The following is a 16,831-nucleotide window of genomic DNA, read 5'->3' as shown; positions in this document are numbered from 1 at the left end:
ACTGGTCTTAACCGATATGGTACAGTACTGTCTTCATGTCAGTGCTCTGTGGCCTGTCCCCGTCACCAAATCAACCCCTAGTCTCTACTACGCACTTCACGTATATGAAAGGATTGGATAGGTGCAATACGGTAATAGCTGCACCTTGCCTCTGATTGGCTTACACCTATGTAATCCTCCCAGATCGACAAGTGCCTAAAAGGTAAGGCCAAGTGGTTGATTATGAATTGAATATTCATAAATGCAGATGCCGTCTTTAAAACAAAAACACATGCAGTAGGACTCCATGGAGTGTGGTTTAAACTGTAAAGTCTTCATATGAAGTAAATGCCTGGCTGTATGTCTAAATTGTGACAGTCATATAGGTAAACATAGTAAATCCCTGAACTACAGGACGGCTCAGTGGTAGAGAGAGGAGAGCAGTAGCATCAGAAAGGATTGGACACTCAAAAGATTCATGATAGAACATCATTGATGATCATAAAAAGAATAGCAATGCATCTAAACACAGAGAACATAACACAACCACCCCTTCATGACTGAATCATTACAGAGTTAATGGATACTATACACAGAGAACATAACACAACCACCCCTTCATGACTGAATCATTACAGAGTTAATGGATACTACCCCTTCATGACTGAATCATTACAGAGTTAATGCATACTATACACACACCATTAGATTCCTCAAATCTTAAGCATTTTCACTCAAAAGTTATTCAAAACAAACATATTTCAAACTCAAGAGTACATTGAATGACAATATTATTTAAACAAACTGTTGAAAGAAAATGATTAGAATCCATCCTGGCGGCTCGCTGTCTAACTGAGGTACGAGTTAGAAGGGAAGTCATTAGTCTACTGTACAGCAGGGAAACGTGCACAAACCAACTGGCCTGCGTTAATCTGGTCATTATCAGCAGTGACAGAGAGAAGCATCACTTCATACATACAGTCAGAGTGAGAGTAGTAGCTGCTCTGTACCATTGATTCAGAACAGCATCTCTTCCATTCAGAAATGTATAGCAGAACACTAGAAACTGATAAACTAACACTGATGGGAAATTTAGAGGAGCATTTACATAGGTGTCCATTATCTTAATGAGTAATGAATGTTTGCAGACAATTCACTCATCACTTCTTCATTGGTGTTACTTGGTATTCTACAGTTGTAAATGTACAGCGTCAGAGGAAGGAAAGGAGGAAAGAGAAAGAGACTAAATCTAGGAAAGGTAGCGAAGGGAACAGGTCAAAAGTAACAAACAAAAAGGACTTCTGGACTGGACAGAGACAGTGCACTGCACATGCATAGGCAAGTATAGATATTTTACATCTGACATGAGGTTACAGCCACAATAAAAAATCACAGCAAGAAATCCAAAACAACTCAGAACAAATTAGCAGTTGGGGGAAAAATGACATTGTTTGTGCTGTTATAAGTAATGTTTCAGCATTTCAATTCAGCTTTGAAAAACTAGACCAAAATAACATCTACCATGACAACTGCTGCGACTGGTCTTACCGGTATCCATGACAACTGCTGCAACTGGTCTTACCGGTATCCATGACAGTGACTATCAAAGAAAGTAGTACCCTCCCCTTGGTTGGGTTGAAACTGGATTTTATTAAAGACAATACAGGTAGCGATGGCCTAGTAGAGACAGCGGGTTCATAGTTCAAACTTCTAAAGCACCCGCCTCAACTACTGAGAGTCTCCGCAACTCATCATTATCTGTTAACTGAGTCTTTACACTGGACGATTCTTCACTCTCCTCCCCCCTCAGATTGGAGAAATGGAGATGGACAGAGTGGTGTTTTGTTAGAGCAATGAGAAGCACAAACATCGCTGCCTCTGTGTGTAACTACAGCTAAGGCTTCTTCACAATGGCGTCAATCACAAGTTAGCGAATAGCGATGACTCTGCTCTTTACACAAACAACCGAGGTTTAATAGTCGCAACACAGCCAACTCAATCAGTCTATACATTTAAAAGCTGAGAAATATACAGAGGGAAGAGAGACTTAAGCATGAAAACCTCTAGGAGAGAAACAAGGTTATTATTTCGAATACGATGCACTGGGAGCACGTTGGGGTTATGGTGGAGAAACTCCACAACAGCACTGACCATAAAGTCAGCACTCATTTAGATAACCAAATCCTATTGAGAAAAATGGTTGTATTTAGGACACACTCTCAGGGAGCAACTTTGTTCCTCAATCAAACCCCCTCCCATCTATCCATCCCATCCCTCCAGCCCATCCCATCTATCCCTCCCCCCCCCCATACATCCCATCTATCCCTCCCTCCCTCTAGCCAATCCCATCCCATCCCTCCAGCCCATCCCATCTATCCCTCCAGCCCATCCATTCTATCCCTCCAGCCCATCCCATCTATCCCTCTCTCTCTCTCTCTGAAAGTGTTTATATCAGTTTATTCACACAATACCGGAGGTAAGTAGAATTTTAGTGAAATAGAATAACCACCTGTTTCTGTTTCTATTTGATCTGTGCTTGTCGTCTTCCTTCTAGTTCACACCTCCATTACTCCCTCACTGCTTTAGTGAGGGGAAGCAGAGAACATTGTTGCTCCTGGGGATTGGAGGAGGGGAGGGGGAGGCAGATTTGGTTTGGTTACCTATTTCATCCATAACACATAATTGCTAAGCTGGTACTGTATTGTGGTGAGGTGACGTGCTAGTTTGTGTCAAGGTGCGATCAGCTAAATGTAGTAAAACAAATGACTCCACTAGAATTAACATAGTGAGGACAGACTGGGCTCATACCATAAGGGTTCTACACATCTTCTCCCCGTGTTGGGTAGCTAGGTGTGTGGGTTGCTTTTCATTCAGCATGGGTTAACATTTCAATAGCGTGGGGGTAAGAAAGGTCTCTTGGGGGGGTAGAAGGGACCTCCTCGGCCCCCGCCGAATGGAGGGCCAGGACGCTTGCCCCGCGGAACATGGGTGGCTCTCGGTTTAGGTGCGGGTGGACAGGGGGCCGCGAGGGTGGAGTAGAGGTCTCTGGGGGTGGAGTTGATGGGGGCGGGGGTTGGGGAGGATAGGCGCAGGAGGGATGGCGAGGGACGGTGTGGATGGTTGGGGTTGGGGTGTCGGGGCTGAGCAGGCGGGCTAGCTGGAGGGTGCTGGAGCGGAGGAGCTTGGGGGCGAGGAAGCAGGGGGTCGCCTGAGGGAGAGGGAGGGGTGGAGGAGGAGGGGGGTGGAGGAGGGAGGTTGATGCCATCCTTGACACGGCCCAATAAGGGAGGCGGGGCACCGGGGGTGCCGGGGCGGTGGAGAGGGGGTGCGTGGCGGGGAGTGAAATGCTCTTTGACTGTGCCGGGACGAGGCATCTTAGGGGGCTCCCCTAACAGAGAGGACATGAGGGGAGTGGGACCACCTTTACCCCCCCTGGGTCCCCCTCCCATCCCCCCTCGGTCTCCTCCGTCTGGGCGGACCTGGGGAGGGAGGGGCAGTTGGCGGTCAATGGGGACTAGAACCCCACCTACCATGACTGCCGAGGGGGGGAGGAAGTTGCGCGGAGGTGGAGGGAGCTGGGGCATGGGAGGGTGGAGGGCGTGGGATGGGTGGAGGAGGGGAGTTGAAGAAGGGAGGAGGGGGTGATGGTGGAGGTGTGAGGGGAGGGGACCCTGGGGGTTCTCCCCATGGTAGGGGGGCATCTGAAACTGGGGTGGGGGGCCGTGCGGATGAGGGTGGGGAGGGTGATTAGAATGGGGAGGAAGGTGGTGGTGTGAGGTTGGGGGAGGCATGGGGGGTGAAGTCATGTCGTCAGAGCCGCCCTGAGGGGAAGGTGAGGGGGGCTGGGTATCCAGGTACCCTTCCTCATCGTACCACATCCCTCCGCCTGGCCTCCCCTTCTCCACCCCCGCGACGCAGCCCTTGTCCAATCACGCGGATACTTTCCACCGTCTGGATGCGCTCTCCGGTTGGCTGGCGGTTTGAGAAGCCCCCCAGTGATTGGAAAGGTGCTCCCTCTGTGCAAGGCGACACCAGCGTCTCGATACGGTGGTACTGCCCCCCCTCCCCGTCAGATGAGCCCCCACCATCCTCTCCTCTCCTCTTTCCCTTTTCATCCCTCGTTCCACTCATTCCTCCCTCCTCTGACCCGCTGCTGGTCTTGCGAGAACCTATGGACGCTCTCCTCTCTCCTTCGACTGATCTGTTGTTCCCGTGACTCTTCCCGTGACTGTTCTGTCCATCCTTCTTCACCTTGCTGCTTCCCAGTGATGAAGAGCTAATCTTCCTCTTCGAATCTTCCTCCTTCAGCTTGGCGGCCTTCTTCCCCGCTCCGTAGCCTTGGAAACGAGAAGAGGAAGAGAGGAAGTCCACGTCGCTGCTGCTTCCTGTTGGGGTGATGACGGCGTCCCAAGGGTCACTGCGGTAGGCCGTGGGTGAAAGATCATGACCTATGGATGAGCCTAAGCTCTTGGGGTCACTATTGAGGCCAAGGGGGTCGGAGGAGACACCCCTGGTGTGTCCATGATTTCGTCCTGGGTGGGGGTGCCCCCGCTTTCATCCCTGACAGGGGTCCCGTCTACCCCGTCTCCCCCCAGCAGAGGGCTCCCATCCCCCAGGCCCAGACTGAACCCTGGGTTCCCCTGGAGGAAACGGTTGATCTTAGACTCTAGGCTGGGAGGAGAGACAGAGCGGCTAGGGAGAGAGGGAGGAGGAGGAGGGGAGGCCTCTCGGTTTTTCTCCCAATCCCTGGCTCCTCTGCTCCTCTCAGGTGTGTCTCGTTTGAGACTGTTGGTCAGGGGGGGTTTGGTGTTGCTAGGAGTGGTGGGTGTGGGGGGGCCCTTGGCTGCTGAGGAGTCTGGGGAGGCATGGGAGGAGGGGGCAGAGGAGGAGGAGCTACCAGACCTCAGCAGAGAGGACAGACCTGAGGAGAGAGAAGAGAAGATGGAGAGAAACAAAGATATGGGGAGAGAGAGAGAAAGTGGGGTGGGTAGAGATAATTACACCAGCAGATACACAAGTTACTCAACATAAAAAGTGCCCTCCAAAACAATTTCAACAGAAGCCTTGCATTTCCCATCTCAAAGTCTGTCTATAAATCTGCCTGTCTGGTTTACTGTCTTATGTGTGTCTCACTCTGTGTTTGGGTCTTTGACAGGACGTTGAGGATGCCTTCAGGGGTGACGTTCACTCTGGACAGGATGCTGGCCAGGGCTGGGCTAGGAGGGGTGGGGCCAACTGGGGTTTTGGAGGAAGATGATTGGCCAGAGGGGGTGGTGGGAGTTCCAGGGGAGGGGCGAGACACAGGGCTGGCTGCTGAGAGAGACAGAGACACACAGAGAGAAAGAGAGAGAGAGAACAATATTATGCAAACATGTTATAACATTTCTGTACCAGTGTGTCACAGAATCCATATATTAACTCTGCTTATCTTGCCAAGTACAGACACACACCTGTGTTCTTCATAGCTGATGTGATACTGCTCAGTATGGAGCTGATCTTGCCCAGGTCCACATTGGCCAGGTTCATTCCCAGAGGAGCGGTTGGACCGCTAGGACCACTCACACCCGCGCTCGTAGGGGTGCTGGGGGTCACTGGCGTGGGGGTAGACGAGGCTGCCTTTTTGAGAGGGGATTCGGTGGAGGTTCGAATGAGTGTGACAGGGGCGGGTTTCGCTGCGGTCTTGGAGCTGGTCACCTTGGAAACGGTGGCTGATGACGACTGCTTCTCTGCTGACGGAAACAAGGGGTTAGCGTGTTTATTTTGACAAGGGGTTAGCGTGTTTATTTTGACAAGGGGTTAGCGTGTTTATTTTGACAAGGTTTAGTCTCATTGAGAATTCCCTACTGCCATCTCACCTGTGTTGGCTGTCTCCATGTCCTCCTCAGACAGATCCATGTCCTCCACATCTCTGTTGTCCCCCTCTCTCACAACCCCCATGTCCCTCTCGTCCATGGCACTCCCATCCAGGTCCGGGTCAAAGCCCAGCCTACCCCCTTGGTCTCCTCCTAGCCCCAGGAAGGGGGAGTCAGAGCCGGTGGGTGAGGGAGCGTCCTCGGAGGGGGAGGGGATGGGAGAGTCCTCGGGACCGGGAAGGGAGGACTTGAGGGCATCCAGTTTACGTTTGAGGTTGACCACGCGGTTGGCAAAGGTTTTGTAGGCCTTGAAAATTAGAACCATAGAATTAGATGTATAAGATTTTGATTCGATTATTTATTTGATAGATGATGATCAGATTGATCGCGTGAATGATTGATTGATACTCACGCTGGCCACGATCTTAACTTCCTTGTATTGCATCTCATAGAAGACGTCTGCGTTTCCCAGAGCCTCCAGCAGAGGGGGCCCTACAGGCATCTGGTTCTCCAGGAAACTGACAAACTCCTGCAGCTTCTGACTGCCCTCTTCAAAGTCCTTGGCAAACTTGTTCCCTCCGGCCTTGTCTGGGGTAGAGATGGACGGAGGACAAGCGTAAAATAAGTAATTTAAACAAGAGTACATAGAAGCCAGCCACACCAACATGTCGGATATAACACCGCAAAGCTGGCGACCGAAGTAAGCGTGCATGTGCCCGGCCGCCACAAGAAGTTGCTAGAGCGCGATGGGACAAGGATATCCCAGCCGGCCAAACCCTCCCCTAACCCAGACGACGCTGGGCCAATTGTGCACCGCCTCATGGGTCTCTCGGTCGCAGCCGGGCTACGACACAACCCGGGATCGAACCCGGATCTGTAGTGATGCCTCTATCACTGATCAGTGTCTTAGACCGCCGCACCACTCAGGAGGGCTACTCTGATTGCTTTGCTTTACAATGTGCTTAATATTAGGAAAGTTGAGAAATAAATATAGGAGGCCTAGACTATAGAAAGATGATGGGATTCTCCTCTTTTTATTAGAGGCCTTCAAAACTATGTTTTCTCACGCAATTGAATAGCATAGCCTATAGAAATGTTGTGCAACATGGGCTTATAGGAACATGTACTTTATTCTATGCATCAACCAGCTATGAGCCGACTCTCGCTACACAACAGGTGATCCTATTCCCCTCAAACTCTTAACGCCAGGGCTCTCATGAAGTGTTCCATTTGATTTTCCATTGCATTGATGTCAGAGTGATTTGAGGGTCAATAGAGCGCTGAGTACCAGGCCATTAGCAGGTTTGGTAAGCTACTACTGACTATAGGGGACATCAGAGCGCAGTTTTGGAGACGCCTAGTTACTGTGATTCAACGGTCACGTGGAATTTGACTGCAGTCATGACGACTTGTAACTGCCGGTGTGGCGGTAATACGGTCACCTTAACAGCCCTAGGCATGAACCCTGGCCTTAACCCTGTTTTGACCACTGACCTTTGAGTCTCTTGAGGGCCTCCGTGCTGCAGACGTCCACTCTGAGAGCTGTCAGCTGGGTCTCTCTCAGCTCCTCCTCCTCCACCACCCGTTTGAATCCTGCCAGCTGCTCGATGAACGACTGGGGCTGGAGATCGAGGGGGAAGGAAAGAGGGAGGGCGTGGGGAAGAAGGGAAAGAGTATTATTGTGTGCAACTCCATCAAGGGCCAATCATCAGTTGAAACAATAAAGCATCATCCCCGCCACTGTTTGGGTAAAAAGCTGAGGGATAGGGCTAAAGAAAAGTAACCACTCAAATTCATAGACAGAGCTATTGATACAAGGACTGACCATCCATGATATCAACATTATCGTTTTAACCATGTTTGGAGGCTATATAGTGTACGTTTACATTTGTTGTTTACAAATATTGGAGCAAAACAAGCTTATATTTGGGGGTCTGATGGGGTGTGACAGTTGAACTAAGCGCATGAGGAATTTATAAAAGTTATATTCTTCAAGAATCAATGGGTACAAATCATTAATTTATCAAAACCAAACATGTATGTAGTAACTGCAGATTACCTCTTTAAAAGGGTAAAAGCAATTTAGCAGAGGGCAGAAAAAAATACACTTACTATGAAATCAGCCACAATCTTGGACTTCAGGGCAGCTTTGGGGTTGACTGGGGCTACAGGACAAAACCACAACACAACACACTGACCTGTTGACTCATACAGACCCAGAGGTTACAGAAATAGAGAGACGGAAAAAGGAAAAGATGGTGAGGAGAGAAAGAAATAGGAGCATAGGAGACTGACCTGGCGGAGGAGGAGTCTCTTTAGCCTTCTCTTTCTCCCTCTCTCTCTCCTTCTTGGCCAGGTTGGCTTTGAGCTGGGTGATGAGTTCCTCAGGATAGACATTTCTCTCCTCCCATATAGTGAAGATCCGCTCCACTGACTTACGCACCTTCGGGTCTCTGGCAAGACAGCAGGTCAAAGGGCAAGAGGTTAGAAGGGCACAGATTCAGTCAGCAAGAGATTGGTGGTCAATTTAATCATGGGCTAATCCTAACTTCCACCTAAATCAGATGTTTACTTAGGTCTCCCCATTGACAATTAAAACGTGCCTCAAATGGAAGTTAGGATGTGCCTCACAATATTCATATAATCCAGCTCAGTTCACTCACTTGACCATTAGTGCAGCGTTGGGGAGCACCTCAGCGAAGGCTGAGCGGTAGACGATGGCGTTCTTTCTCTTGCAGTTCTGTATTACATCATTGGCTAGATAGAACAGATTCAGGCGGTGGTTGGTGTCCGCTGATGGAGAGAAGGAGGAGAGGAAGACAGGGAAGAAGAAGAATAGGTGGAGGAGGAAGAGGGTTAGTGGGTCCTCAGAAGCCTGATGTTTAACCACATCAAAAACCTTGACCAGCCTGAGCATAGACCACCCTAGTCCCATGGATGACCTGCCTAAACCTAAACACCCCAGTGGATGACCAGCCTCAACCTAGACCGCCCAGTGGATGACCAGCCTCAACCTAGACCGCCCAGTGGATGACCAGCCTCAACCTAGACCGCCCAGTGGATGACCAGCCTCAACCTAGACCGCCCAGTGGATGACCAGCCTCAACCTAGACCGCCCAGTGGATGACCAGCCTCAACCTAGACCGCCCAGTGGATGACCAGCCTAAACCTAGACCGCCCAGTGGATGACCAGCCTAAACCTAGACCGCCCAGTGGATGACCAGCCTAAACCTAGACCGCCCAGTGGATGACCAGCCTAAACCTAGACCGCCCAGTGGATGACCAGCCTAAACCTAGACCGCCCAGTGGATGACCAGCCTAAACCTAGACCGCCCAGTGGATGACCAGCCTAAACCTAGACCGCCCAGTGGAAGACCAGCCTAAACCTAAACTGCCCAGTGGATGACCAGCCTAAACCTAGACCGCCCAGTGGATGACCAGCCTAAACCTAGACCGCCCAGTGGATGACCAGCCTAAACCTAGACCGCCCAGTGGATGACCAGCCTAAACCTAGACCGCCCAGTGGATGACCAGCCTAAACCTAGACCGCCCAGTGGAAGACCTATTAGCTCATGCATTTGCTAATCAATTGTGGAAATATAGCAAAACCAACCAGTGTCGATGGGAAACTTCACTGAAATGATAAACAATGCAGTGCTTTTACTAAGTGACAGACAGATGTCATGACAAGCTGATATTCACTTTTCTATCTAATGCATAATTAACGCACAGACAAAACATCATTACTGCAGCGCACACTTTTTTCAACTGACAACTTCTCCAACTGAAGCCCTGTGTTACAGGCAAGGCTAAGACATGGAAACCAAATAGGCTTGTCATGCAGGTAAATGGAGTCCAACATAAATGAAGCCTGGTTGTTGGGGGAAAAACGCAGCTTGAACAGCAATATAAAGACTAACGTCTCCCTCCCTGAATATATGAAGATCCAGTTGAACATGTTCAAAGATGCAGCATGCAACACAGTACTCACAATGTCAATAATAATGTTCAGCACCGCCACCGATTCATTCATGACACATTGTTTTCAGCAGACAGCGTTATCACACTCTGACACAAGACAGCGTTCATGACATTCACGTAATTGTAAAAAATGTAAATGACTCCATACATTCAAAAGCCTGCACACCCAGAGTTAAGGTATTTCAAAGTGACAGCTGATGGAGTAGGGAAAACAGACACAAATCAAACACAGATCAGGTTCTGATGCAGACAAGACTAGAAACGGTATGTACGAGTCCCACAATATCAATTAGGGTCATTGAAGCCTTATTGATAAACTGAAAGTGATATTAGCCTACGCCCTACAGCCTCAGCATCTTGTGCAGGACAGCTGTGATGACTAGTGTAAACCAACTAAGTAGGGTATATCTTAGTAAATGGTAACAAAATAAACAGATGCATTACCACTTTGTAACATAAAATAACAAGACAGAAGCCTTTCATACATCTCAGTTGAGTCCAAGTGGGGAAAGGTTGTCAAGTCAAAGGAGAGAGAAACGTCCCCCCTGACTCCCCATGGGAAGATGCCTTCAGGGAGGACGAGTTGGAAAGTATTCAACCAGGTGAGGAAGAGATGAAGACTAGGCACAGAACAGTACACAACCAGCTCTATGCTGTCTACAGCACGCAAACCAAACAGCGTGGGCTCCTGAGGGGCGCAGCAGTCTAAGGCACTGCATCTCAGTGCAAGAGGCGTCACTACAGTCCCTGGTTCGAATCCAGGCTGTATCACATTCGGCCGTGATTGGGAGTCCCATAGGGCAGCACACAATTGGCCCAGCGTGGTCCGGGTTTGGCCGGGGTAGGCAGTCATTGTAAATAAGAACGTGTTAACTGACTTGCCTAGCACTGTGGATTGAATCGAGCCCCAAGATATCCAATGAATGTAACAATGAGTTCTAATTCATATCCTAAGTTCATTACATGAAACGACTCTTCTTCGAAAAGATCCTGGAGTCAAAAAATAGAACTTGCTGAAGTCTAGGCCTAACTAAGTCTAGGCCTAACTAAGTCTGAGTGGTGGGGAAGGGGAAACAGTTCAAATATCAAATAAACAATCGCTTTCAATGGCAACAGGGTCCCAGCTTCCTTCCCTGGCCTAAGCTATATTGCAAATCTTCAGTTGAGAATATTGCAGAATAATTATGGACTAGGACATGTTATTGGGTGTAAATGTGGGGCCTTTGATGGAACACCTGTTGCACACACAGGAGTGTGACTGAGCATCACTGTTCTACTACAGCCTTGGACATGTTATTGGGTGTAAATGTGGGGCCTTGGATGGAACACCTGTTGCACACACAGGAGTGTGACTGAGCATCACTGTTCTACTACAGTGGACACCGTAGTTTAGGTGGACACAGACCAACGAACACAGACACACACAGGAGTGTGACTGAGCATCACTGTTCTACTACAGCGGACACCGTAGTTTAGGTGGACACAGACCAACGAACACAGACACACACAGGAGTGTGACTGAGCATCACTGTTCTACTACAGCGGACACCGTAGTTTAGGTGGACACAGACCAACGAACACAGACACACACAGGAGTGTGACTGAGCATCACTGTTCTACTACAGCGGACAACGTAGTTTAGGTGGACACAGACCAACGAACACAGACACACTCAGGGCCACGTCTGGGGGTTTAAAGTTTCAACCTCCAAAGCCATAGTGATGGGGGGGGGGGGTATTTATAGTTACATATCAGGATATTCTTTTTGATTATATTTCTTACCGTTTTGACAATGTGGCAATATTATTTTGGGCTAGTTGGCTGCACCTGCAACAAAACTCCAGTATTTTTCCATAGCTTGTTCTCAATCATTTTAAATAGGGAACCAATTGTTTTCAGCACTTATTTCCATGACTGATTAAAACGTTCTCATGGTCCTCTAGTGCATCTGCAGCGGACATATGGTGAGCAATATCTTTGGAACTTCAAAACGCAATAAAATCTTAGTATCAAAATCACAATACGCATAGTATCGGCACCAAAGTATGGCGATAATATGGTATTGTGAGGTACCTGGCAATTTGGCCAGGCAGACGGCGATGCCACGTGAACCATCAGATAACAATCATGGGCAAATGATGCATGTCAACTGGCATTACAACAGCATTAGGCTTAGCGTACCTAAGAGAGACAGCCCATTTGCAGAAATTGGTTCCTCCTGACCCAACACAGAACTCCCTGACCTAGTACAAGCCAGCCAGGACCAGATATTTTGGGTACCTAATTAGCACGCTTTAAGCCTTCCAAACCAAACCGCGATGAACTCAAGTTGTAGTGGTAAAATATGTACCACTACCTGCACCAGCTCAGGTACAGTAGGATTCATTTTGCAAGTGGAAAAAAGGTATGTGTTCAGAAACAGAACATCACATAGGCCCCTACTACTGTAAACAATATACATTTATGTGTTTTCTCAATCTCATAGCAGAAACACATGACCGAGATTAACCAACAGTTAGTTATTTCCAGTTGGTCATGCAACACATTACAACACTATTTTCTCTGGAATATTTTTGTTGCATTGGGGGGAGACCCAATAAGATAATCATTTGAACGAACTATTATTTTAACATATTTGACCATGCATATAGCGTATGCATGGTCCATATTATCAGGTATGCTATTAGCATTAAGCATTATCACCTGTAGCCCAACGGATGCAGCATAGAGGCTATAAATAAATAGGCTGAAGCATGGGGTTGCTTATCTGCATTGACCCTAATGGGCTGTTCATTAGCTAGATCCCAAATGTGATCTTTTAACTAGTTAGCATCCTATTAGTCAAATGTCTGTCTCAAAAAATGTGCATAAATAGTGAATATAATGTAGCCCTGCCTACCGGTTAGGGTAACTTGGGGTATTCCGCCACCCGGGGTAATGCAAACCCCCTGCCTCTACTTCTCACCGAAACCACTTCATGTCACACCCCCCACACTTTCCCTTGTTGCCACTGCTCTTCCTCAACTAAAAATAGCATCTGTTTCAGCACATTTTGTTTTGTCACCCCCCAAAAACAAGCGAGGAAGGGAGGTGTTTCACCCCAAGGTACCTTACAATGGACTGTTACATTTAGCCCCACTCTCCCCTATACACTCACAGCAAATTACGGTGATAATGTGCTGAACCATGATGCTGCTAAAAACCTCTGGTGCAGTTGGCACATATTCAGGAGTTAAGAAATAAATAAAGTAGGAATGGAAAGCTGACAACACCCTCTTTTTAACAAAGGCCATTAAAACTGCTTTTCCCTGCGATCGCAAGAATTGTTGTGCATCCATTTGTTAGAATGCAGGTTTCCCTCCCTATAGCACTCATAACATGAATTAATCTCAAGAGGGAAATATATGAACTATTCTACTATGCAGTTATCTGATTTGTCTAGTCATTACATTTTGTTTGCAGGGGGAAAATAAATGTTGACTGGACTGTTCTGGCACCAAAGTGTGCCTCGACAGAAATATTTATGTTTCATATTTTTGGGGCGTGACGGCAATGATCTTGCCGTGGCGCAGCGCCACAGTTAAATGAGTACAGCGGAAACACTGCATTACAACACAACCCTAGGAACGGAACCGTTAACACAGACATCCAACATACCGGGAAAATTAAAACATTTCATTTGAATGTTTAACCTGGACAACGAAGCCTACAACTCACCAACTTTATCTTTGGTTGACTGAGTTCAAAAGCTTGAATGTTTGAGGACATCATACATAAAGCACAGCACCATAGACAACAGATATACATGTGGTTGAGCCAATGACAGGGACAGAGAGAGATGGGAACACATACAACCGTGCAAATGTTTAGTCTACTGCAGTGCAATTCATTTTTAATTAACAAAAACTGCTCAGGGAAATGAAAGCATTGAAAACCAGCTAAACCTTTATAGCTGGAGGCAAGGAAAGTGGGCAACATCCGTTTCCATAAACAACAAAACACTGGCATATCTATTTCCATGACATATCACACCACGCACTTCATTAAATAACCCCTCAAAAACACAATGAATGACAGTCAAAGTTTAGGTCTAGGCCTACTCTAGCTAGCTAAGAATTTAACCCCAGTGTTTGACAAATATACATAGCTATGCCAAACACTGGAGTTAAAATCTTAGCTAGGCCTACCCAGGGGCATTGTGAGGGGTGGCTAGTATATACATAGCTATGCCAAACACTGGAGTTAAAATCTTAGCTAGGCCTACCCAGGGGCATTGTGAGGGGTGGCACTAGCCACCCCTGAAATATGATTGGCCACCCTTAGTGTCCCGCCATTCTCATTGGGTCAGAGCGCTGTCAATCTGGCTCAGATTGGAGAGAAAGGACAGTGGGTTTGTTCTGGCGGGAAGGCTGTTTGATTGGCTGGCTAGCTTTTTTGGGACGACAGAGCCCAACATGACTTCTCTCAGTTGAGTTGATGAAAGCAGTGCAGAGGTGGAAAATTGCTAGGTAACTGCTGTTTGACAGCAAACTAAACTAGTTTCCCAGTGTATAGCCAGGGTAGCTGTTTATTGCTGTAGACTATGGCATGTGTTTGTTCTAGAATGTTATGCATGTCCCTTATTGACTGAGGTGAATAAAGCTATAGCAGCCAAAGTGATAATGGCTGGAGTTATTTTTGCCATTCCCCAAATAGCATTTTAGAGCTTTTAAATTGTATTGAAACATGCATCTTAAACTTTAAAAAATGTCTTGGATGGGGGAGTTACCACTGGACATTGTGGTAGTATCTAACTTGAATGCGGATCACTTCAAATGTATTTATTTTAATACATTTGGGCAGATACAAATTAACAGTTGAAACAGCAGAGGTGGCAACAAGTGTCAGAGTGGGAGGGAACATATTTTCCACTGGGCCTGGAGTTCTTCCTGGTCTGATAACCTAACCAGGTAAAACACCAGACATTATGACAGTGATTAATCAGTTGTAAAAAGGTTTTATATGGACTATACTGGGACCAGTTTTCTAATCAGGTCAGACAACTCCTGGCCCTGGGGAGGATGAAAACCCTGTCAGACTGCAGCAACCTTGTTGCTATGAATGATGTTTTAAACCACAGCCGGAGACCACTATGAATGGACAATAGAACTCCGGGCTGAGGTTGCTTTATACAGGTTTGTATCATGTAGACCTATGCAACTGTAGATGGTAATAAAAACTAACTCTTATGTAATCACTATTGTGTTGACCAATTATTTCCAGTTAATCACTTTGGATTGAAAAAGTCTAGGTAGCCTAGCCAGCCCAAGTATGAATACAAATCCAACTTGATCACATGCTCTCCTAATGCAAACAAATGGGCCATAAATACAGAACAGCTTAGTTTACCCTGGCCAGGGGGATAGGGTGCATAGTAGGCTGTGTGTTGTTAGTAGCCCACAGATTATCAGACTGAGAAATCGTCTCGTTTTCACATACAACATACCAGATCGCTAATGTTTAGGTGTAGGATGCTGCAAAAATTCGCAGCCTCTTTAAGAGGTTAAGAGTTTTTGCTTGTGCCTGTCGGGGCTGATGTGCTATCACATTTACTAAATAAATAGACCTATGCAGGAAAGTGCTGAGCGCTTTGCGCCTTGTGCACGGCCTGTGATCTCCCTAATCTGATTGGTCAAGACACACACAGAACATGCAGCGATCTGATGTGCAGGACAGCAACTGTGTGAGAGTTGACGAATCATGAGGAAAATATGCCGCCCCCCCCCAAAAAAAAAAGAACACGTACTTTGTTCCTCTCTTGAATGCTTTTGTAGATATTATGTATTAAACTAACCCAGCTAACCACCCGTTTGCCGGCGGGTCTGACACATTTATGCAATACAATGCGTCGTATTTTAAGCCAATTTAATGCATTTTGTTATACAATTTGCTAATTTCCCATGGCCACACGACTGGTGTTGCCCCCCTCTTTGCCACCCCGTTAAAACAACCATACAATCGACCCTGGGCCTAACCCAGATTTCTTCCTAAAGGCCAGTTTTTCAGCCCACTTACTTACCCAGCAATATGTATCACCTGTGCTCTGTCAACACTACCCCCATTTTAACTCTAGTTCAAACACATTTGATAGTTTGGCTAGCTAGCTAATTACCTGGCTCCTCTGTCCTCTGCAGTTCTGCAAAAACATAGCGTATGCGATGCGCACAAAACAGGCGCAATGTCGAACCATATGTGTAGACAGGTCAGGTTCGAGCAAACGAAATTGATCACACGTCGCTAGCTAACGTTAATATACATAACGATATGTTGAACTGCAGCTACTGGTAAGCACTAACTACCTTACTATAACTAGTTAGTTACATTAGCTTGCAAGGCAGCTAACTATAAGTTAGCTTTGCATGAACTTTATGGAGTCCACATTAAGTCGGTAACACATTAGGAACATAATTGATTAGCTAACGTGTGTATAGTAGCAGGGAAGTTAGCTAACGAATGACAAGCTAACGTTAGCTACTCACATTTCTTGAGCCACTTCATCCAGTACCGAACGATAAGGCTGTGATACTTTTTATTTTCAATGCACCAGGTCGACAGTCCCTGTATAGACTCCATAGTGTTGGATACTCCTTGGAATCTGCGGTCCAGGGTGGCCTCCAAAGAGCCGCGGCCACCATGGCCGCTAACAGCTCCAGAACCCGCCGCCATTTTTCCAGTCCTCTCTGGTACTGCAGACATGGACACCGCATTGAGTCATGAAGGTAGCAAAAGTGTGACAGACAGGCGAGAGGAGACACGCCCCCTACAGATCTAGGGTCAGATTCTGAAAACTGGCAACTCCAACAGTTTGACCAATATTTACAACCCGAAAGGGACCTGCCTGTATGTTTAAAGTTGGTTGCATCCAATCGCAAGCATTATAAAATGTCACCTCTCACTGTGTTACAAATCCAATGCAGCAGCTGAAAATAATTTAAAAAGTGCACAAAGGTATAAAGCTTTCATTTTTCATTACAAAGTGT

At 47.1% G+C, this 16,831-nt stretch overlaps 1 long non-coding RNA gene and 1 pseudogene across 1 annotated transcript; one reads left to right on the top strand and one right to left on the bottom strand.

Moving 5' to 3' along the window:
- Nucleotides 1–1,609: 1,609 nt before the first annotated feature.
- Nucleotides 1,610–16,547, bottom strand: LOC115119646 (regulation of nuclear pre-mRNA domain-containing protein 2-like; annotated as a pseudogene).
- On the top strand, nucleotides 15,987–16,830 carry LOC135563771 (uncharacterized). The gene is made up of 2 exons (XR_010460482.1): nucleotides 15,987–16,135; nucleotides 16,399–16,830. It is a non-coding gene; the product is annotated as an uncharacterized LOC135563771 (long non-coding RNA).
- The last annotated feature ends 1 nt before the right edge of the window (nucleotide 16,831 follows it).

The sequence above is a fragment of the Oncorhynchus nerka genome, linkage group LG3, assembly GCF_034236695.1.
Source record: "Oncorhynchus nerka isolate Pitt River linkage group LG3, Oner_Uvic_2.0, whole genome shotgun sequence".
Taxonomy (NCBI): Eukaryota; Metazoa; Chordata; class Actinopteri; order Salmoniformes; family Salmonidae; genus Oncorhynchus; species Oncorhynchus nerka.
Note: the sequence above shows the minus strand (reverse complement) of the source record. Positions and strands in the feature narration are given on the sequence as shown.